Below are 11,416 nucleotides of genomic sequence, written 5' to 3'. Positions count from 1 at the left end.
AGGTCAACACTATACTATCGAACCTTTGTAGGTTAAAATAATTGGTAATAAGTTTCAAATAGTCAATTAAGCTTTATTTCCAGCTTAGGTCCACTAATGATGCATGCTAATCCAATACTATATATAGTACCTGTGACTGTGAGACTTAAAAACAACAGCCCGTGTAGCCTTGTAGGTTGACGGAATCCATTAAATAATAATCAAATCATTACTAACGCTTTTAATTAGTACTAAACTAGATCCGGATACTAATCGAATAATTATTTTCTCCCTACTTAATTATAAAATTCTTTTTAAAAACTCTTTCTTACTTATAAGATATATTTTTTTTTAATTTTTAGATGCATTAATTTTTTTTACATATTCTTCCTTATTTATTCTTTCTTTAAACATTAATGAAAAATAATTAAGTGGATAGAAAGATAATAAAAAACATTTTTTTAATAATAGTATAAATAATTAATATATTTAATATAATTAATTATTTTTTAAAGAGAAGTAAATTAATTAAAAATTTCTTATAATTAGATATCCGTACATCAAATAATTAGTGCCACAAACTTTTATGTGTTTTTTGGTGTAGCAAACTGTCACATGCCTGTGAATGTTATTATACTGCGTACTAGCTAGTTATGCTAAATGATAGCTTGCTATAAATACCTCTTTTAGTTATCTTATCAATTGTAGTATATATATGTGAAAGAACTTAAAGAGTAAAATTCTTATTCAAAGAATGTAAACGTCTATAAACTGAACTGAGGAATCAACTTCGAATCAAACCGGCCGGGCCATTGCATATTAACACAGCATTAATAAAATTCTAACAAATATTAATTAAATGACTAAGCTTCTATTATGCTACTACTTTCTTATTTTGGACTTCCATTCTCACAAAGTCATGGCACTAATAAAATACAAAATACTAATAAATTAAGGACTTCCATTAATTAGCAGCCTCAACATTTGCTTTTAAGGATTTAATTTGCTATTATAAAGTGAGTAATGCTTAAAATATGAGAAATCTTAATCGTTAGTTAGAAAATCAATTGACAATTTCTCCAATAGAAGATGAAATTAGTCGAACTTAAATAAATGAAAAGATAAAAAAAAATTGTATGTATATTTGAAGGGAAAAATTAATAAAATATATAAAATAAGATTTTACTTTCCATTTTATAATTTTCTCTCTTTAATTAGAAGAAGCACTAAGATCTAAACCAGTCCAGCATAATTATCTAAGAAATTAAGGCTTAAGTTATTTCCGGTCAAACCTATGAAGAAGAAAAAACGCAAACCAACAATTGGGCATTTGAGTTGTACTGTTCTTGGATTTCTTAAATGATATTCCAAACAGCAGCAAAAATTCTTCCATGAAATGTCACGTCACTCTTTTTGTTTCTGGCATTTGTTTAAACGTACGTATATCCATCAATTCCTTAATTCTCTGTTTATCCTTATCAAAAGAATTTGTGAAATGAATCTTTTGCCGCAACTACCACCGCTTATTTCCCCGTAAATTTTATTTAAATAATGTAAAGCTTATATATATGGATCTTAGCTCGTTAATCCCACACTTTGCTTAGCACTAGATTCGCAAGAGATTTTTAAAAATATATGCTAAGAGCTATACTTTCTTCCACTAAAGATACGATGAGCTAAATGAGAAAGAAATGGTGTATAAATGGCATTTTCCATGATCTTTTTTCTTCAGAGTTGCAGTCTGGATTCTAGTTAAATGGTAATCAAACACATATTACACTAGGCATAGATATTAATATTATATTTGAGGTTAAATGTACAAAACCGTGTGCTATATAATATTGTTCTTAGCTCTGTAACTAAAATTATATACTCGACATATATGGACATTGTAAGTAAAGAGCCAAAAATATATATCATTCATATATATATACTGTGGTTACTAGGCATTATTAATTAAATGATGATCAACTTACTTGACTCATAACTATATTTTTCTTATACTCCACTTTTATTTGGATATTAGCGCGTATATTCATATACAATATACAAATTAAATCTTATACTTATAAATAATTCATCATGATGTGATTTAAAAATCAGTATATTTTTTCAATTTTTATTCATGTGTAAAATAAATATTTACTTTCATGATTTAATACACACATATTAAGTTTCTATTTCTATAATTCAAATATTTATTTTATGATGTAGATATTAATATAATTTCATATACAGTTTTTTTTTATTTTTGTTTGCAAATATTTATCTCTTTAATTTGTGTGTCTATATATATATATATATATATATATATATATATATATATATATATATATATCATTTATTATTTGATGTAAACATCTTCCCTGTGATTCAAATATTGATGTGGTTTTAATGTAAAAATAAAATAAACATTATTCCCTTTGAGGTATATAATATTTAGCTATATTTTTATTTTAAAAAGTATTCATTTATAATTTTCCGTTTCATAATATAAGCATTTACCCCATAATTCAAAACCCAAATGATTTAATGTAAAGTGTTTACTTTTGTATGATTTGAATATTTGCTCTTTTAGTTTATATATTAGTTTAATTTGGTGTAACATGTTCATCTTATGTGATGGAAATATTTCTCCTAATTTTTAAATATTTCATTTGAAGTTTTCATCCATGAGTAATACATATGTTTTCTTGTAATTTAGATATTCATATATTTGCATGCAAGATTTTTATTTATGTGCGTATGGTGTAAATACTCGCCCTTTATAACTTATAAAGTAGAAGCTATATATAATATCAACTTTTCACTCTTATGTATTTAAACTTTCATCATTATAATTAGATACTAATAAGGTTTCATATAAAGTTTTATTATTGTATAATGTAACTATTTTTCACATATAGATATATATATTTTATTAAAGTGATTACGTCAAGAAAGCAAAAATAAATTTCCTTGATAGTATGAATATAAAATTGTTGTTCAAGAAAAGAAAATAATGCTAAACAAAAGAAAACTGAATAATATTATCGTAAATTAGAAGAAAAAAATATTATTCATATCTAACAAAGAAAACTTATTTGAGGAGAATAAGACAAAAGGTGAAATGTACTATTATCAATTAAAAAGGAGAAATGGTAAGACATATATAATATGTAAATACACACCGATATAAAGAGCATTTACTCATAAATCATAAATGTGCCTGTATAAATGTGTACATGTGTTTGTGACATTTCAAACACGTGAGAAAGAGATGAGGTATAAATAAGAAATAATTATTTTCAGGTTTTTAGTTTGAGAAACACATGAATGAACCTACTATACATTGAAATAAGTGAAATATAAAGAGTGTGCAAGTATGAAGTGGATTTTTGAAGATAATTTAAAAGAATTCATTGCATAGTTATATCATAATATAATTACACATCTAACTAATTTCATTAATAATTAATTAAATATTTAGTCTAAATTATCATCTCACATTCTCTCTTTTCTAGTCATTATTAATTTTCACCCATTACTCTATTATCTCCATATGAACCAATAACAACCTTCAATTTCAATATTTCTCTTCCATGCCTCAACAAATAACACACATCAGGATCACTCCACTGTTTAGAGAATGGAATATTTGAAGAGATAATCATATTTTTATTAATTGCAAGAAGTGAAAAGAGTGAGTGGACGGTGCATGAAAAATAGGTTTCCCTAATAATAAAGTGTTCAGAATAATATAAAAAGATTAGAATTGAAAAATCATTATGAATAGATTAGTTAGTGACTTATAAATAGAATCAAGTATTTATTCTAGAATATGATCAATATATACTACCAGAGTGAGTAACATATAAGAATTTTATAATTAAACATTTGATTTTTGAAATAGATGACTTCTTAAAAATAAAAAATAAAAAGCATGTGAGTAAGAAGAAAGTATGTAAAAAAAATTGAGTTAATTTATGGAGGCAATAATATATATCTTATTTTTATCAATACAAATACAAGCAGTCATATTATAAAATTTCTTTATATTAAATAATTAGATAAATATCATTACTCTTGTGTATTTTGGGGTCTAATTATACGTTGTTGTTGATTATTATTATTATTATTATTATTATTATTATTATTATTATTATTATTATTATTATTATTATTATTATTATTATTATTATTACAAAAATGCTTATGTGAAAAACGTGTATCTACTTGTCATCAACGTTACCGACTGCATCATTTCAGAGTTCTTTTATCCTTTTCACACCCCATATAATTGGAATGTGATTCCTCCTTTAGTTTGTTTATTAAAAGGATAAATAAATTATCAGCGTTTTAAAAAAGGACTTTTCAGGAGTTGTAAAGCCAAATGTGCTTAGGCCATGCTCGTCGAATTTGGTACCCAACTATCTCTTTCTGTCAATTTTTAGGATCACCACCCTTCCCTTTTTGGTTGAGGAAGGTCACATAGAATTAGGTCATTATAATCATTAGGGGTGCAATGGCAGTTAATTATAGTTGATCATGTGAAAGCAAGTAGAAAGATATCCCATACATACATCACTCTCCAATTTATGCATAGTAAGGAACCTAGCATAAATAACATCACAAACCACTCACATATGAATAGTTAAAACATTTACCTTGCGTGGTACGAGCTACGAGAATTTGTATTAAGGTTGTCACCAACTTTGAACGTTGGATTTGATTTGGACCAAAAAAACGAAAACCATGACATGAAGCTCTATGCTTGGTTAGTGGTGCTTGCCAGTTGCCATGTAAATATCTTCGAGTGGCATCTGCCTTGGCATTTGCATAGACGACCATTTGGTTAAAATTGAAAATATTTTTTTTAAAATAATAATTAATTTTTTTTTTGTAAAGCCTATATAGCGTTGAACATAGTAGATACGCATTTGTAGGTTGAGTGGCTTTGCTTTATAGTTTATATAGGCAGACAAGGGGCATCTAGTTACCTTCTTTGCGTTCCTCAGTTCGTGGCAAAGCTTACTAGTTGGCTTTCAATTGCTCTATGTGTTCATTCATTAATAATTTGTTTATACTATTTGGTATTTCTTATGGTATTATTCTATATACTCTTCTTTGAATTGATCAACATCATCACCTTTTAGTTGGTGGATGTATACTTTTGGCCTTGTATCCTTTTCTTTCTTACAATATTATTGTATAAAATATTAATCAATTATGCTTGAAAATTAATTTTCGTTAAAAAATTTAGTTAATAATTTTTAGTGAGATTTTTTTTTAAAATATATTTTTAAATATTTATAAGGCTCAAATTTAAGACACAATTTAAAAAAATTGAGTCTAATTTGATCAGCACAATAAATAAAATGTTGGTGTATTGGTCTTATATATGTATAAACCTCACCTCATGACTTTATACACGCACAAATGCATAAACTACAGTGATCAAACAGGGAAGGGGGGAAGAGAGACAAAAGAAGTGAGGTTTGTATCCAAAAGGGGGTCCCCCAAAATCAAGACGTGACGCGCGTTCATTTGTTTCCACATACATTATTCCTTGTGATTAAGCTATTATGATTTCAAATTAATATGTATGCATGTAGATGTATTCTCTTTCTATTAGGCTATGTGTTGTGGGTTTCTAGCCGCCAATCATAATGTCCTCCCACAAAGTTGATTCCTTTGCTTCCTTCTTCAGCCAATTTCACCCAATAAATGTCACTTTCTGTCTTGCCTAATTGGTAACATTAGTAATGTATGTAGCTGTGCTTTTCTCCATTGAGTAAGGTTATGGTGCAAATTAATTACCTCACTTTCCTTGTCTTGGTCTCATTGGCATTTCCCCTACCAATATCACTTTAATGTTCCTTTTTGATTTTTTTTTCAAAATAATTTACTTTTTTTTTTTTGGAGAGAATGTATGGAGTTAATGGTTTTTTCTTAACAATGATATACAAACATCTTATTATTTTAAACACTTTTGATATATCCTTCATTTCTTTTTATCTTTTTCTTCTTATTGCATCATAAATTTTATCATACTTATATTTTTTTTTCTCTCTTTCTAGCTGATGCATAGAGATTTGGGATGTCCATTAAACTTTTTCCTTTTTTGTCTTTTGAAAAATTCTATTTAATTTGGAAATATTTTACAGACACTACTCAATGTGTTAACACCTAGACAAAGAGCAAAAAAAGAGAAAAAAAATTATAAATATGATAGGAAGAGGTATAAAGAGAAATAAGAGGTATTAATATGTTGTTGAAAATAAAAATTAGTTTATGTATCATTACTCATTTAACTAGCATAACATTGTACAACTTTTTTTTTTTTTTTTACAATTAAGAGAGATTAGAAAAGAATAGTAGAGGTGTGTCACATAATCAAAATATTTTTAGAGATTATAATAAAAAAAGAACTAATTTATATTTGTTTACAATCATAAAAATTTCTTTTCTAAGAGAAACAATGATTCTATGAAAAATTATATTAAATAGTTTCTAACTTTAGTTGGATTTATATTTTTTCAACTTCTGATTATTTTTAAAAGCTACGGACCCGTTTGTTTAAATTTTTATATAAAATTAACTAGTGATTATTAAGATTAAAAAAAGAAGTTAATTTATGTTTGTTTACAATCAAACAAATGATTTTATTAAAATAAATAATTTATTTTATGAAGATATTTAAAACAGCTTTGCATTATAATCGGATTTTTTTTTAATTTTTTCATCTTTTTATCATTTTAAAAATTGTAACAAACACGTACAAAAATTAAAAAAATAAGTTATCGTTTTTTAAAAATAAATTACTTTTATTAAAAGAAATGTTTTGCTAATAAAATGCTTAAGCAAATGGGCCCTAAATCAAACACATTTATTTTACAAACCTATATCAAACACATGAAGCACTAAAAAAGTGATTATTTTTTTTAAAAAAAATTGATTATTTTAAGAAAAAAAATGTAATAAGGTCATCGTACAAAATATACATAAAAATAATATAAGTCTTTTATTTTTATGTATAGTTGATCAGCGCGCTTTTTCCTTCCATTATTAATAATTTAAAGGAAAATTCAAGTTACAGAACCACGAGAATTTTACCTATGCTTATTTTAAGATTTTAACATTCATCAAAAGTAATCAAGTAGGGAACAATGAAAGTGACCTAGCTTATTGCATGAATGATGAACCAGATGAAATATGCAGGAGACCGATCAGTAACTAATGCATGTTTAAAATGATAAAATGCTCATATAGAAGCGACAATGAAGAATAAAATAGGAGTCACTCCTACAACCAAATTTGATTAACTCACAAATCTTTGTCACGGGTTTAAACACTATGCATGGAATTTTGGAAAACCACATATTAAAGCAAGAAAAGAAATTGAAAAAATGTTAGCTTAATTAATACAAATAATAACTTAAAAAATATTCTTTATCTTTATCATTATTTTCTTTTAATTAATCTAGTGGTTATAATAAATAATTCATCTTCAACTATTTAAAAAAAAATGAAAAGTGTAATAGAGGATAACTCCCTCTCCCTCTTGTGCACCCACCTCTCTCTCTATTTAATTGTTGAACCAAAGTAATTGATAAACTATATATCCTAATCAATATTTTTTTAAAATACATATTGATATATCATAACTTAAAAATATCTATATATATTTACAACAAAACATAAATAAATTATTCATAATAAAAAATACCTTTCTTTCATAATTTATTATTGCGATTCCGTTAATATGAATATTGTAAAATTTTAGAAAATTAACTTTAAATATAATATAAATATTTCATCGCAAATTCAAAGAATTTATCCATCTTATAGAGAAAAAAGACAATAATATATTTATCATAATAATAATGTATAAAATTTTAAAACATATAGAGTAAATAAATAATTGTATCTCTTATAATTGGTCTAGAATTAAGTTTAAGTAAATTCAAACCTTTGATAATAATTTTTTACATTTATTATATAACCAAATGTAAATGTAACGTTTTTTTATACGGACTATATATATATATAATCAATGTCATTGTACATATATGTTCACATATTTAAACATTATTTTAGGTAAAAAAGTTATGCATTTTAATTTTGTGAAGAAAAATTATATAATTTTACTAGAATGAAATTCGAATATTTTCAATTTTAAAAGGTGGAAAAATATATTTTACCGAAACAGTAATAAAATTAATTTAGTAAAATTGTTATTTTCTCATTTATTTTGTTGTTTTTTTATCTTATAAAAAAACCTAAAATAACAGTTATAACGAGAGGGAATGAGTAAATATAATTATTTTAGAGCTATACTAGGTCTTCCTTGTTGTCCATCCTGATTGTTCATCGTCATCCATTTTCACTCCCTTTCCAGTTTCCATGCATCTAGTATTGTAATTCAGATCACAAGGGAACGGCACAAACGTGTATTTGATGTCATGTGAATCAAAACGCGAGCCCTCTTAATATCCCAACACTGTTCATGTTTCTCTTCCCAAAAATATTCGTATTTTATTTAAGATTTTTCTCATAATGGACTACTGTATTCATGGTAGACTTTATCCAAATATACATGGGAATTGATGTTCTCATCCATAATTGAGAAATTATTTTTAAAGATACCATTTTTATACTTTGTATAACTTTTTTTTTTTTTATCAATTGACGCTATAAGTAAAATGCATGGCATTAACTCTTAAGCTTACCCTAATAAGTATTTTTTTTCTTGTAATAGAGATCAAAGGAGCATCAATTAAAATTAGCTCTTAAGCTTACCCTAATACTTTCTTTTTAAAAAAAGTTATAGTGGAAACTAATTTTTATGTTCTTTTTTGTACTCTAGTCCCAACAAGGTCTTAAATGTTTAAATATTTTCATATATTTATATATAAAGTATTTAAGATTATTTAATAATTAGTTTTTTCAGGGAAATTTATTAATTGTTATGTGATCATGTATTGAGAAATTTATATATGTGATGTTTGATGTTAGATTAATTTTGGTACTTTATCAAATTATAGCAACGGCCTTTTTGATTTAATAAAAGAGCTTTTATCAAATTAATATTATAACATCCTTTTTATTTTTCTATAATAATTTCTCTTTAAATTTAAAAGCATTACACTAACATTTCCTTTGAAAGCATAACCCTAACACTCCTTCAACTTTCTCTCAAATCTTATACTAACACTTCCTAGGATGAAGATGAATATAATATTAAAAAACAAGAGATACTTGAATAATTATACAAAATTTTAGAAAATATTATTATAATTTGCTCTTCATTTTAATATCTTTAGTATGTTTAAAAAAATAAGAAACATAATATAATCTAAATTAAAATAAAGTATCGGTAAAAGTTAGTTGTTAATTTTTGTTGGCAGGAAAATCAAGCCCACTATCTTTTCTTTCTTTCCTTCTCCCTTTTACCATTAAATCAAACTTATAGCTCCCAAATTAAAATTAAGTAACTTGGATTAATCAAATTGATTGAAAATGGTCAAATAACAAAATCAAAAAGATTTAATCGGATTTTTTTCTTCTTAAAATCAATTCAATTCAATATGTGAACATCTTAATGTTATTTATTTTATTATTCATTTCTTTTCTCTTCTTATCACTTCCTTAATTTTTTTATATCAGTTATGACTTCCTTAATTATAAAAATATTGTGCGAATGGAAATTTATAAAACTTTAGTGTATGTCTCTTCTAGTATATTGAACTTATGTAATATTAGAAAGATATAGATATGTGCAAAACTTTAACGCATTGTATTAAAAAAATTCAATAATAATGTATTGATAGTGTAAAATAATTTTACACGATTCAAATATAAATCGACATTTGCATGATTTAAAGATAATTTTATAAAAATCAATAAATTTATTATACATGATAAATTTTGATTGAGTGATAATATAAAATAGGTTGATTTCATAACCTTTTTCTCTTAAAAAAAGGTTAAAGGTTATTTTTTTATATTTTAGTTTTTTTTTTACATTAAATTTTAAAATTTTATTTGAATCTTTTATATTTTTAAGAGTTTTATCTTGATCCTTTTTTGTCAAAGCGTTAAACATGTTAACAGAAAAATATGAGATACCTTTTAATACTAGTTAATACGATGATATGACATTAATTAAAGCAACTTCAGTTTAAATAATTCTATTTTAAATAGTCTTATTTTAATATATCAATTTTTAAAAATAATTTCATCCTTATTAATCAAATTACAGAGATTTCAAATTCTCTCAACCATAAAACCCACACCTACTCATATATTGAAGTCATAACGTATTCATAAATTTCAGAACATGCATAAAAAATTATCTAAAATAAAAAAGAGACACTATCATTTTGCAGAATCCATCACAAACCTGTGTCCATAATAATAAAGGAGGGTATTTTCCTGGTGCTTAGGTAGGGTCCAGTGAACACGGTTCCTAAAGCTTTTGGCCACCCTACAAATACCCTCATTCCCCCCTCCCTCCATTCCCATCATCATCAACCACAAACCAAACCAAACCAAACCATTTCATTCCAATTCTCCACACTCAAACTGTACCAAACACACAGAAACACAAACTAACTCCAATTCTCATCCTCCTTGCAACTTGCACTCCCAGTGGTCTCTCTCTTGAGAAGAGACCTCTGTTGGATGCTAGCTGTGTTACCTTCCTTCACTTCAGGTAAATTCAATTTAACAAACAGCTTATAAAACAATACTAATAATACTCGTAAATAAATAATCATTATGTTGATCTGCTACCTTCTTCCTTTTTTTAACTCTTAATTACTCTCTTAGTAGAAAATCTAGACCGCTTATTATTTTATCAATATATCCTACGGCCAATTATATTCGCATGTTACCTATATGTCTTACTGACTCCACTTTGAAACTTGAAATTAACTGTTTGGCACACTTCACGTACACTTCTTGGAGGGTGGTGTACGTTATTGTTATTTGGCGCTTTGTTCTAAATTCTTAATTTTTCACTTGTTTTTTATGCAGCCGAGTGATTTTAAGCACTTTCCTTCTCCTTTGGCTAGTCATGTCATCAGCACCTATGACCAACAACAACAACAACAAGGTTCAAAGCCAAGGCCTATCATCTTTTTCTTCTTCTTCTTCCTATGTGAGAATAGAGGAAGAGATCATGAAGCAAGGCATCATCACCATATTGAACACAAACACACCTTCTTCTCTGAGAAGAACTCTCTCCGCAGACATGTCCTCAAAGAACTACTGGCTCTCTCAGAACATTGCTCCCTCAGAAGAACAAGACTTGCATGCAAAAACCATTGCTCCCTCAGAAGAAGATGAAGAGGCCAACAACAACAACAAGGAGCTTGAAGAAGAAGATGAAGCTGAAAGAGAGAGGCTTGAGATTTGGAGCTCCATCCAGCGGAACAAGAAGGAGGAGCAAGAT

The sequence above is a fragment of the Glycine max genome, chromosome 11 (genome assembly GCF_000004515.6).
Source record: "Glycine max cultivar Williams 82 chromosome 11, Glycine_max_v4.0, whole genome shotgun sequence".
Classification (NCBI taxonomy): domain Eukaryota; kingdom Viridiplantae; phylum Streptophyta; class Magnoliopsida; order Fabales; family Fabaceae; genus Glycine; species Glycine max.
Note: the sequence above shows the minus strand (reverse complement) of the source record.